At 46.8% G+C, this 14,500-nt stretch overlaps 1 pseudogene; it reads right to left on the bottom strand.

Moving 5' to 3' along the window:
* Nucleotides 1–7,946: 7,946 nt before the first annotated feature.
* Nucleotides 7,947–14,500, bottom strand: part of LOC142732888 (solute carrier family 22 member 7-like) — a 76,458-nt pseudogene continuing 69,904 nt past the window's right edge.

Raw genomic sequence — 14,500 nt, 5'->3', positions numbered from 1 at the left:
TGTGCTCGGACTATAGACTTTACTTAGTACACTGGCCAGCGGCTCTCCCGGTACAGCCCAGTGGGTCCACATACCCACAGATCATAACAAATAGCCAAATCTATGGCAAAAGAGGTAGCTGCTCGGTCTGAGAGCCACTGTGTTTAATGAAATGTACCTTGGGAAGAAAGGGGAGAGGGAGATGTAAAACAAAACCACAAAAACTTGTTGAAATACCGGGGATTCTCGCTGCTACCCTAAGGAGGAATGAAGAGGACTAAATAAATCCACTTCCATGATGAACATCTCTAAACGGGTGAGATGGCACAGAGGGGACCACCTAATGGAGTGGCACAAAATCTTCAATATGACCGAGAAAAGTCTATAATACCTGGACAGTGTTACGTTCTGGGACCAATTCATGAGTAACCAATAAGAAGCCACGTCTCCTGTACTGATCCGGTCCATATTATGTAAAGTGATCACTGCGGGGCCTAGGTCGGTTGTCGTGTCATGTTGGTTTCACCTTATTTGCTGGAAGAATGAAGAGTCCCAGGAACTTCACAAGCCGCGCGCGGCTGGATCTACGTGTACATGTGGCAACTCCCCGGGTAGCGCTCACTACCTCGGGGCGATTTGGCTTGTTGAACTCTCACTCTGAGGGGGGGGGCAGGAGTTGGCGCGGGACTGACCTCTCCGGTAGGGTCACCATTGTTAACTCCAAGGGTTTCCAAGAAGTAAGAGAAGTTGCTGAATTTTGTCTGTTTTGCCGTGGTAAAGAACCGTGAGTTGAAAGGGAAATCCCTCTCTGTAAGACATTTCATTATCTTTGCGGAGCGGAAGAAGAGGTTTAATCGCACAGCGGAGTTGAGTGGTTCGGGGGAGGGGGGGGGTAGATCCGGTAAAGTGAAGTCTGGAGCCTTTGTAAATGAGGGAGTCGGTGTCAGAGCACTTTACAGACGGCCTCCAAGCAAAAATAACGCACGCCACATCCTGACTATGTGAGGGGTCTGTGGAATTTGGGCTCTGTGCCCTGTGGGCTTGATCTTATTCAGTGAGGAGCTGTTGGGCAATGTGAGAGTTCTGCAAAGTTCAATATCCAGAGGGGAGACCGTCTCTAAGAGCCCCTCACCACTATTCTCGAGGTTGGCCAAATGATGAGTGAGATCAGTTCATTGGGATGTGTGTTCCTGTGTGACTTCCCTATGGTCGTCCTGAGAGGTTTCCAGATCTGAAACTTGGTGCCCAACGCAGAAAATTCCTGCTTTTGAGCCTCTAGGTCTCTTTTCTGGACCTCCTCCATGCGTCCCACAAGAGCCTCCAAGTCCTGCTTAGAGGGGACGGTTCTGAGATGACTCTTCCAATTCCACGTATCTATGTTGTCTGCTGAGTCTAAAGACCAGTCAAAGTGTAGGGGAGAGACTGGAGTCAGAGAGGGCAAGGCCGGGCGAGCGCAGGGAGGCGGCGGTAGTTTCCGATGTATGATATTTATGTACATTCTGCATTAAAGAGAACCTTTCACCTCCCCCTACAGGTGCAGCATGTAATGGGGGGGGGGGGCTGCACAAACCCTGGGGAACTTTTACATTTTTTTTTCTACCTCCCTCTGTTGTTTAGGTATCGGTGCCGTTATATTTTGCGCCCAATTATTTAAATAATCCTCTGAACTGTCAAGGGGGCGTGTTACTATGGCTGTGAAACTGTCCAATCAGATATAGACAGTGTTACAGCAAGAGCGAGAGAGAGTGTGCGCGCGCACACGCTCTCACTCTTCCACTTTCAAGATTAGTCTTCTGCCGAACTGGCAAGGGGGCATGTCTCTGCGTGGCTTGGCTCTGCATGTCTCTGCTATGCGTGGCTCGGCTCTGCATGTCTCTGCGTGGCTCGGCTCTGCGTGGCTCTGCGCTCCCCAGCTCTTACACTGTCCGTATTAGTGACGCCCCCTTGCCAGTTCGGGTGAAAAGACTGAGCTTGAAAGCTGAAGAGTGAGAGCGTGCGCACTTTCTCTGCTCACTCTTGCGGTGGAATTGTCCATATCTGATTGGACAATTTCCCAGCCATAGTAACACGCCCCCTTGCCAGTACACGCCCCGTTGACCCTTCAGGGGGTTATTTAAATATCAGGCACCAAATATAACGGCACTGATATGTAAATAATGGAGGGAGGTAGAAAAAGAAATGTAAATTGCCCCGGGGTTTGTGCAGCCCCCCCCCCCCCATTACATGCTGCGCTCAGCTACACCTGTAGGGGGAGGTGAAAGGTTCTCTTTAACAAACCACTTCAGCCAAATATGATCATCCGGCATGATAACCGATTGTACACGATTGTACCCCCGTTCACGCTGTCTGCACATGTCACCCCTTATCTGACCAATCCCGGCACTCCGGGTAGACCAGCTCACTCATGTGCGGCCGGCGGTGTTAGAGTAAAGGACCCCTTGTTCTCAGGATTTGGTGAGGGTGGGTGCGAGTGACATCTCTAACTCATACCTGCTTATTATGTCAAATTGTCCGTAAGTCTTCGGAAAGAATAGCGCTATCCTAGCGGAGCAAGCAAATCCCCCACGGAGCAGGCAAATCCATCACGGAGCAAACAGATCCCCCACGGAGCAGGCAGATCCCCCACGAAGCGGGCAGATCCCCCCACGGAGCGGGCAAATCCCCCACGGAGCAGGCAAATTCCCCACGGAGCGGGCAAATCCCCCACGAAGCGGGCAGATCCCCCACGGAGCGGGCAGATCCCCCTCGGAGCGGGCAGATCCCCCACGGAGCGGGCAAATCCCCCACGGAGCGGGCAGATCCCCCACGGAGCGGGCAGATCCCCCACGGAGCAGGCTTCAGCCACCACTAGGATTGTTATTGACCTCAATAAACCCGTCAGTGGGGGCCGCCAGATCTTGTGACCTTATTGGCTGTGCAGAGGGGAGCAGGGATGATTGGAGTTTTTAGGCGGGCCCCATAGTTTATAGGTCTTTCTATCATTTTTATCCATGTGTTGCATGCAACAGAAAGGTCATCCTGCGGGCGGAAGAGTCGCGTCGCTCCTACAATCTGCTGGGGATTTCTAGCCGCTGGATTTCGGTTACTTGCTTTGTATTGTTCAATGTCGTCGATCCCATAACAAAAATGCAGCGATCCTAAAGCCTCCAACTTTCTACTAGATGATGTGTGCGGCGCGGCAGGATCTCTGGCTATTCCTGCACTCGTGACAATCAGCGGTTCAGCCACAAGAGGCACGCAGGATGTCTATGGCCACTGGCCTACAGTTACACTACAGGCTCCTCTCACAGTTCAGCAGAGCCCAGGAGTCACGAAAACAATGTAGACTGGCACACTGTGCAGAAATCTCACACTTCAGCTCCCGTGCAGACCTATGTTCAGCAACGTCCAATACCTCAACATAAAAGTTGTAGCTGTGCAGAGTTCATACTCCGTCTCCATCACACAGCTACATCTACACACAACTACATCACACACACTACACACAACTACATCTACACAAAACACCACACACATTACTCATCTACACACAACTACATCTACACACAAACACCACACACATTACACATCTACACACGTCTACATCTACACACACATTACACACAACTACATCTACAAACAACTACATCACACACTACACACAACTACATCACACTACACACAACTACATCTACACACAAACACCACAGACATCTACCTACACTACACATCTACACACGACTACATCTACACACATTACACACCTCTACACAAATTACACATGTCTACATCTATACACTACACACTTCTACATCTACACGTCTAGATCTATACACACTACACAACTACATCACACACACTACACACGTCTACATCTACACAAATTACACATGTCTACATCTATACACTACACACGTCTATATCTACACACTACATCTACACATGTCTACATTACACACACATTACACACGTCTACATCTACACACACTACACATGTCAACATCTACACACACTACACATGTCTACATCGGAAGCAGAACTGGTCTCGGATACTGTAATCCAGAAAGGTAAAAAACACGGCACCACGTGGTGCGGCCACACAATATAAAGGTGGAGCAAAGCCCATGAATTCATGACTGCTCACCTATAGAAGTTGTGCTGCGATTGGCGGAGGCGGAATTGCTGTATATGATGAAGCTGCAGCTTCAGGAGCCGCTAAATAGGAACTTGTGTGTATGGAAAAGGTGAACCCAGAAATAGCGCCGCTCCATCCAAGGAAAGTCTTAAGTAATGGGATAAACGGGTTTTATTGCACAGACTACGCGTTTCAGCGCCGAACAGGCGTCTCCCTCAGGTCAGGTACAAAAGGAAACCAAACTCACTGGTTTATATAATGATTGACAGCATGAAATTTCAATGTGTTTCTGATCATGCTGTCAATCATTATAGAAACCAGTGAGTTTGGTTTTCTTTTGTACCTGACCTGAGGGAAGACGCCCGTTCGGTGCTGAAACGTGTAGTCACAGACACTGGACCTGACAGGACACGGATACTGAAGTTGTCACGGACACTGGACATGGATATTGAATACAGGAACAGACTATCGGACCTTTGCAGACTAACAATGTTAGCAACAACATTGCTCAGGCACTTGGGAGATGGAGGAGGTGCCTTAAATAGTCCTGGGACACAGCAGGGGTGATTGGGTAACTTTCGGTCTGACCCTTTAATAGGTGGCCAGAGCGTGCGCGTAATAGGGATGCGGCGGCCGTGAGCCACAACAGACAGGAAGCGCCGAGAGAGGCACAAGACTTGGCGCTGGCAGGTGCGGGGCCTGCCGTCAGTGTTACAGTAACCCCCCCTTAGGCCCCCTCTTCTTAGATCCATAGCGCAGTAGGAGCTTCTTGATGAGAGTTGGGGCATCAATGTTCTCTTCAGGCTCCCAAGATCTCTCCTCAGTACCAAAGTCCTTCCAGTCCACAAGATAAAAAAATCTTTCCTCCAACCCTCTTGCGTTCCAGAACCTCCTTGACTTCAAAGACATCAGCGTAACCCCTGGGGGCAGTAGAATGGGGGGGGGGGGGGACTTGTACCGGTTGAGGACCACAGGTTGCAGGAGAGACACATGGAAGGAATTGGGAGTCTTGAGGGTAGGAAGTAAATGTACCTTGGAGGACACAGGATTAATCTGTTGCAAGACTTCAAAGGAACCGAGAAACCTAGGAGCAAATTGGTAGAAGAGAATTTCCAGGTGTATATTCTAGAAGATAACCAGACCTTGACCCCGGGAAGGAGCAGGGCAGGCGGCCTTCTTAGCAGCGCACTTCTTCATTTGATCCACCACCTGTAGGATCGCAGACTTGGTTTACTGCCAGATCTGGAGAAAACAAAAGAAAGAGAAGCCGCAGGCACTTGAGATGTAGCCGGGACAGGAAGAGGGACACGCGGATATAAAGATGTAGCAGTAGAGTCACTCGTGTGATTATTATAAGAGAACTCGGCCAATGGAAGGAGATGTTCCCAGTTGTCATGTTGAGCAGGTACAAAATGGCGAAGATAATATTCAATTACTTGGTTAATTCTTTCAACTGGACCGTTAGATCGCAGGTGGGAAGCAGACGAAAAGTCCAATTTCACATATAGAAGTTTGCACAGGACCTTCGAGAATTTGGATGCCGACGGGACACGATACGGAGGGGCAAAGCGTGTAGACGAAAAACATGTTTTACAAATAGACTTGCAAGACGAGGAGCTGATGGAAGACCAGACAGAGGAACAAAATGTGCCATCTTGGCGTAGCAGCCACCTGAGCAGTGGCGTAACTACAGCGGCTGCTATGGGGCCCACAGCATGAAGTGACCCGTGCCGCCCGCCGCACAGGCCCCCCCATCCCGGTGGCTCCGCTAGCAGCCGTTATGGCTGCTACAGCGGTAGCGGCGCCACATTCATAAGTATCTGCGTCCTTAGGATGAACGCCATGACAGAGCAGGGAGGTGTCTCCCCGCTCTGCCATTTACTAGGTTACAGTCCTGCAGCCAATCAGGGGCAGATTAATTGAAAAGTAAGAAAATGTATAGATATACAGGAGAGCGCTGCTGATTATCAAGGAATCCACCACTCATAATGGTTTTCTTACCAGCTGCGCTCTCCTGTATATCCAAACATTTTCTTTTCAATTAATCGGATTGCGGTTTTATGTCTTACGTTACCGGCATCAGGATTGGGGATCTTCAGCTGTTTTATATCTTTACATGTTTACATCAGTGTTGTACAACCCGTAACGGTGAGCGCAATCACCTCTCCTTACAATTGTTCTACCTTATGCACCAGGTTTATCTTGCCCCATGTGGCGCTGTATACCCTTTTTTTTTTTTCCTTTTAGGTTTTATCAGGTGCAGGGACATGAGCCCTGTGCAGGCCGGCATGATGATGTCACTGGATCAAACCGGCCTACGCAAGGATCCCGTCAGCATTGTGGACCTGCTCCGTTCGTCGCAGGAAAGTACAATCTTTTTGTTTTATTTGTTTGGGGGGCACTGTCTACAAGGGGGAGGTGGGGGTCAGTATCTACTAGGTGGAGGTGGGAGACACTGTCTACAAGAGGGGAGGTGGGGGGCTGTATGGCACTGTCTACAAGGGGGAGGGGGCACTATCTACAGGGGGGGCTGTATGGCAGAATCTATAGGGGCTTTGTATCACACAATTTACATGGGGCTGTATGACACACTACAGGGGGCCCAGTCTTTCCTAAATACGCCCCTGCATCAGAGAGGTGATCTGTAATGAAGTCCATGGCTATGTGTTGTTGGGGGCTGTTTGGAACTGGCAAGGGCTGGAGTGAATAATTTTATTTGGAGCACACTTGGTACAAGAGGAGACCACCCATAACATCTTGGGGCAACGTGGGCCACCAATAGTGGCGAGAGATAAAGTCCCGAGTCTTACGAATGCCCGCGTGACCTGCAAAGTTGGAGTTATGACCCCAGATAAGAATTTTCTTCCTGTCAATTGGGTGAACAAATATTTTCCCAGGGGGAATGTCTATGATCTGTGGAGGGTTAACGGGAATAATACAGCAAGGGTCAATGATATGTTGAGGGTCCTCTTCAAGATCATCCGTCTCAAGCGAACCAGACATTGCATCAGCCCTGACGTTTTTGTCAGCAGGACGGATCTGGAGTTGGAATTTGAATCTGGCAAAAAATAAAGTGACTATCTGGCGTGACGAGGGTTCAGACGTTGGGCAGACTGTAAATAAGTGAGATTCTTGTGATCAGTAATGACAATTGGGTGAGCAGAACCCTCTAGTAAATGTCTCCACTCATCTAAGGCCAGTTTGATGGCAAGCAGCGCACGGTCTCCAATGGAGCAGATCCTTTCAGCTGTGTTCCAGGAATTGAGATGAAGCCACAGGACACAGTTTCACCCTTGGAGCTTTTCTGAAAGAGAAGTTCTCCATCCCCAATGGAAGAGGCCTCAACCTCCAACGAGAACTGCCGGGACACATCCATCAGGATGGTGAAGAATGGAGGCAGCAGCAGTGAAGACCCTCTAGAGATTAGGCAATGCAGATTCTCCTTCAGGGGCCCAATCTTTAGCGTTCACCCCCTTTTTGGTGAGAGCAGAGATAGGAGTGCTGTGATAATAACAGGGAAAAGGGAATGGGAGGAAACCTCCAGCTCACCAGCTCCACACTCCTGTGTCCAATATCGCCCGGATCAACCGCGACGGCACGCGGCAGGTAATAGTAGCAAAGAAGATAGGAGCGCTGTGTGATGAAAAGTTTGGGATGAACTGGCGATAGAAATTCGCAAAGTCCAAAAATCTTTGTATGGCACGAAGACCTTGAGGAGGAGGCCATTCTATAAAGGATTTTACCTTTTCCGGATCCGTCTGGAGTCCATGATCAGAAACGATATACGCCAGAAAGGGCAAGGATTTATTTTTGAATACATAATTTTCCGATTTGACATAGAGATTATTCCCGCTTAACTGCGACAGGACTTGGCGGACATGCTTCCGGTCATATCTGGCGAGCAGATCAGGATATCGTCCAGATAGACCACCACACAGATGTGCAGTAGATCCTGGAATATGTTAACAAACTCCTGGAACACGGCTGCAGAATTATACAGTCCAAAGGGGATCACAAGATATTCGTAGTGACCGTCGCTGGTGTTGAATCCGGTTTTCCACTCGTCACCTTTACGGATACAGATCACGTTCTAAGACCCGCGTTGATCCAGCTTAGTAAAAATTTCGGCCCCACGTATACTGTCGAGGAGCTCAGAGATCAGCGGTATGGGGTACTGGATCCTGACTGTGAAACCATGATGGTCGATACAAGGGCGGAGGGATACATATTTTTTTTTCATCAAAGAAGAAACGGGCTCCGGCAGGAGAAGTAGACTTTCCAATGAACCCCCTCTCCAGGTTTTCCTTGACGTATGCCAACATGTCTCATACAGAGAGGGAGGATATACTCGTCATCGAGGAGATGAAGTCCCAGGGAGCAACTTGACTGGACAATCGTAAGGACGATGCGGAGGCAGAATGTCGTCCTCCTTGTTAAATACGTCAGCATACCAAGCAATAGTGTGGCAGCAGCCCAGGAAGAGACTGAGGTACAGGAGGTTGGAAAGGATGAACCTGGGACAGACAATTACTGAATGTAAACACAGAGGTCCCCGCTGGAGGATTTCTCCGGAATTCCAGTCAAGAATCGGAGCATGTTTACGAAGCCAAGGAAGTCCCAGTAATATTGGGTTAATGGCCTCAGGAAGAACATAGAAGACTAACTGTTCAGTTTGAGGAGCTCCTACTTGTAGCTTCAACAGTTCGGTAGTGGAGATAATTGGATCCGTCAGTGGACGTCTATTGGATCCGTCAGTGAACGTCTGTTGATTGAAGCCACTGCTAAAAGTTTCTTTAGTGGAGTTGTAGGTAAATGTAGACAATCCACGAAAGGCCCCTTTACACTGGCCGATAAGCGGCCGGAGCAGCGAGCACCAATCAACGGGACATGGTTAATCGGCGCTCGTTTGCCCCTGTCACACTGAGCTATGGATGGGGACGAGCGGTTGTTACTCTGATCGCTCGTCCCCATACATTATTATGTCGGCAGCGCGTCTCCCTGTTTACAGACCAAGATGCGCTGCCGACAACGATAATCAGTTACTTTTTTAAAGCGATACGACTGGCAGATCATTAAGGCTATGTTCACACCGAGTATTTTTACGCGGAAACCGTGCCAAAGAACTAGTCAAAAATGGCCCGAAAATGACACCCATTGATTTCAATGGGAGGCGAAGGCGTTTTTTTCCTGCGAGCGGTAAAACTGTCTCGTCGGAGAAAAAAGGGACATGCCCTATCTTCAGGCGTTTACGCCTCTGACCTCCCATTGACATCAATGGGAGGCAGGGAAAGCGTATTTCGCTGCATTTAATGCCCACGGCGCTCAATGGCCGCGGGCGAAAATCGGCGTGCAGGGAGAGGAAAATCTGCCTCAAACTTCCAAAGGAATTTTGAGGCAGAAATTCCGCCTGCAAAATACTCTGTGTGAACATAGCCTAAGCGTTTGCTCATTCATCTGCTGATCGTTCCCCTGTTTACACTGGACAGAGCGTTATATGAACGCTCGTCTGCCCAATAATCGTCCTGTTTGAAACCCCCTTAAGTCTTGATGTATAAAATTTCCAGCTGCTCCAGAATCCAGATAAGCGGGAACAGGATGAGATTGTCACGAGGAGGGTGTGGAACCCACTGGGCTGTACCGCATAGCGGGGTGGCAGCTGGCCAAACAGGTATGGTATAGAGTCTATAGTCCAGAAAGGGTACCTGAGGCAGTGTAGGCAGCAGCAAGGCAGGCTCGGCTGGGACCAGGCGGCAGGTAGACGTCAAGCGCGGAGATGCAGCACAACACGGCAACAGCTCAGCACAGCAGTACACCAGGATGGTACAGATCGCACGGGATACAGGTACAGGGAACACTGGGAAGCTGGAAGACACTTAGGAGACCATTTGCAAGACAGACTAAGGGAAACAACAACAACGCTCAGGCGAGGATAAGAAGGACGGTCACCCTCTTATAGTCCAGGAGTTGATGATGATGATGATTTTCAGGTGTGCGCGTTGGCCCTTTAAGAGCACCCTTCGGGAGACTCGATACCTGGAAGTGCGTGCCGGAGCCTCACAGGGGGACGACACAGCACAGCAGCAGGATGTCCATGGCCGCGGTCGTTGAGGTATAAGTTAGAACGACAGACCGTGGCCATAGACGTTACAGAGATGCTTCTCCTGTGAAGATAAGGATTGTAGTAGAAAGTCTAGGAGAGAATTTTGGGGCATATATTCACCTAGGGGAGTCGCTACTATCAACCCTAGGCGCTGGAGTTTCGCGGCTTTGGGGGACACACACGTAATGAGCCTTTCTTCCACAGTACATGCAGAGATTAGCAGCATGTCTATTTTGCCGCCCTTGATCTGACCCGATCACCCTGCATAGGTTCTTTAGAGGTCGCAGTAAAAGGAGGTAACGGGGCTCTGAAAATTGGTTGCCAACCTACAGAACTTTTTCTGTCGAAGGACCTCCTGGGAGCGCTCTCTGAACCTCATGTCAATGTGTGTAGCCAGAGTGATCATGTTTCCCCAGGGCAAAACTAAGAGGGAAGGTGGGGGGGCCAGGGCGTGATATCACTGCTGTATAATATAACTTATATCTGGAGGGCGGTGATGTCACTGCTGTATAATGTAACTGATATCTGGAGAGTGGTGATGTCACTACTGTATAATATATCTTATATCTGGAGAGCGGTGATGTCACTGCTGTATAATATAACTGATATCTGGAGAGCGGTGATGTCACTGCTGTATAATATAACTGATATCTGGAGAGCGGTGATGTCACTGCTGTATAATATAACTGATATCTGAGAGAGGTGATGTCACTGCTGTATAATATAACTGATATCTGGAGAGCGGTGATGTCACTGCTGTATAATATATCTGGAGGGCGGTGATGTCACTGCTGTATAATATATCTTATATCTGGAGAGTGGTGATGTCACTGGTGTATAATATAACTGATATCTGGAGAGCAGTGATGTCACTCCTGTATAATATAATATATCTGGAGGGCGGTGATGTCACTGCTGTATAATATAACTGATATCTGGAGAGCGGTGATGTCACTGCTGTATAATATAACTGATATCTGGAGAGTGATGATGTCGCTGCTGTATAATATAATATATCTGGAGAGCGGTGATGTCACTGCTGTATAATATAACTGATATCTGGAGGGCGGTGATGTCACTGCTGTATAATATAACTGATATCTGGAGAGTGGTGATGTCACTGCTGTATAATATAACTGATATCTGGGGAGTGGTGATGTCACTGCTGTATAATATAACTGATATCTGAGAGGTGATGTCACTGCTGTATAATATAACTGATATCTGGAGAGCGGTGATCTCACTCCGCTATAATATAATATATCTGGAGAGCGGTGATGTCACTCCTGTATAATATAACTGATATCTGGAGAGCGGTGATGTCACTGCTGTATAATATAACTGATATCTGGAGAGCGGGGATGTCACTGCAGTATAATATAACTGATATCTGGAGAGTGGTGATGTTACAGCTGTATAATATAACTGATATCTGGAGGGCGGTGATGTCACTGCTGTATAATATAACTGATATCTGGAGAGCGGTGATGTCACTGCTGTATAATATAACTGATATCTGAGAGAGGTGATGTCACTGCTGTATAATATAACTGATATCTGGAGAGCGGTGATGTCACTGCTGTATAATATAACTGATATCTGGAGAGCGGTGATGTCACTGCTGTATAATATAATATATCTGGAGAGCGGTGATGTCACTCCTCTATAATATAATATATCTGGAGAGCGGTGATGTCACTCCTGTATAATATAACTGATATCTGGAGAGCGGTGATGTCACTGCTGTATAATATAACTGATATCTGGAGAGCGGTGATGTCACTGCTGTATAATATTACTGATATCTGGAGAGCGGTGATGTCACTGCTGTATAATATAACTTATATCTGGAGAGCGGTGATGTCACTGCTGTATAATATAACTGATATCTGGAGAGCGGTGATGTCACTGCTGTATAATATAACTTATATCTGGAGGGCGGTGATGTCACTGCTGTATAATATAACTTATATCTGAAGGGCGGTGATGTCACTGCTGTATAATATAATATATCTGGAGGGCGGTGATGTCACTGCTGTATAATATAATATATCTGGAGAGTGGTGATGTCACTGCTGTATAATATAACTGATATCTGGAGAGCGGTGATGTCACTGCTGTATAAAATATCTGATATCTGGAGAGCGGTGATGTCACTGCTGTATAATATAACTGATATCTGGAGAGCGGTGATGTCACTGCTGTATAATATAACTGATATCTGGAGAGTGGTGATGTCACTGCTGTATAATATAACTGATATCTGGGGAGCGGTGATGTCACTGCTGTATAAAATATCTGATATCTGGAGAGCGGTGATGTCACTGCTGTATAATATAACTGATATCTGAGAGAGGTGATGTCACTGCTGTATAATATAACTGATATCTGGAGAGCGGTGATGTCACTGCTGTATAATATATCTGATATCTGGAGAGTGATGATGTCACTGCTGTATAATATAACTGATATCTGAGAGAGGTGATGTCACTGCTGTATAATATAACTGATATCTGGAGAGCGGTGATGTCACTCCTCTATAATATAATATATCTGGAGAGCGGTGATGTCACTCCTCTATAATATAATATATCTGGAGAGCGGTGATGTCACTGCTGTATAATATAACTGATATCTGGAGAGCGGTGATGTCACTCCTCTATAATATAATATATCTGGAGAGCGGTGATGTCACTCCTCTATAATATAATATATCTGGAGAGCGGTGATGTCACTCCTCTATAATATAATATATCTGGAGAGTGGTGATGTCACTGCTGTATAATATAACTTATATCTGGAGAGCGGTGATGTCACTGCTGTATAATATAATATATATCTGGAAGGCGGTGATGTCACTGCTATATAATATAACTTATATCTGGAGAGCGGTGATGTCACTGCTGTATAATATAACTGATATCTGGAGGGCGGTGATGTCACTGCTGTATAATATATCTTATATCTGGGGAGCAGTGATGTCACTGCTGTATAATATAACTGATATCTGGAGAGCGGTGATGTCACTCCTGTATAATATAATATATCTGGAGAGTGATGATGTCGCTGCTGTATAATATAACTGATATCTGGAGAGTGATGATGTCACTGCTGTATAATATAACTGATATCTGAGAGAGGTGATGTCACTGCTGTATAATATAACTGATATCTGGAGAGCGGTGATGTCACTCCTCTATAATATAATATATCTGGAGAGCGGTGATGTCACTCCTCTATAATATAATATATCTGGAGAGCGGTGATGTCACTGCTGTATAATATATCTGATAGCTGGAGAGTGGTGATGTCACTGCTGTATAATATAACTTATATCTGGAGGGCGGTGATGTCACTGCTGTATAATATATCTTATATCTGGGGAGCGGTGATGTCACTGCTGTATAATATAACTGATATCTGGAGAGCGGTGATGTCACTCCTGTATAATATAATATATCTGGAGGGCGGTGATGTCACTGCTGTATAATATAACTGATATCTGGAGAGCGGTGATGTCACTCCTGTATAATATAATATATCTGGAGGGCGGTGATGTCACTGCTGTATAATATAACTGATATCTGGAGGGCGGTGATGTCACTGCTGTATAATATATCTGATATCTGGAGAGCGGTGATGTCACTGCTGTATAATATAACTGATATCTGGAGAGCGGTGATGTCACTGCTGTATAATATAACTGATATCTGGAGAGCGGTGATGTCACTGCTGTATAATATAACTGATATCTGGAGAGCGGTGATGTCACTGCTGTATAATATAACTGATATCTGGAGAGCGGTGATGTCACTGCTATATAATATATCTGATATCTGGAGAGCGGTGATGTCACTGCTGTATAATATAACTGATATCTGAGAGAGGTGATGTCACTGCTGTATAATATAACTGATATCTGGAGAGCGGTGATGTCACTGCTGTATAATATATCTGGAGGGCGGTGATGTCACTGCTGTATAATATATCTTATATCTGGAGAGTGGTGATGTCACTGGTGTATAATATAACTGATATCTGGAGAGCAGTGATGTCACTCCTGTATAATATAATATATCTGGAGGGCGGTGATGTCACTGCTGTATAATATAACTGATATCTGGAGAGCGGTGATGTCACTGCTGTATAATATAACTGATATCTGGAGAGTGATGATGTCGCTGCTGTATAATATAATATATCTGGAGAGCGGTGATGTCACTGCTGTATAATATAACTGATATCTGGAGGGCGGTGATGTCACTGCTGTATAATATAACTGATATCTGGAGAGTGGTGATGTCACT

The sequence above is a fragment of the Rhinoderma darwinii genome, unplaced genomic scaffold (genome assembly GCF_050947455.1).
Source record: "Rhinoderma darwinii isolate aRhiDar2 unplaced genomic scaffold, aRhiDar2.hap1 Scaffold_928, whole genome shotgun sequence".
NCBI lineage: Eukaryota > Metazoa > Chordata > Amphibia > Anura > Rhinodermatidae > Rhinoderma > Rhinoderma darwinii.
Note: the sequence above shows the minus strand (reverse complement) of the source record. Positions and strands in the feature narration are given on the sequence as shown.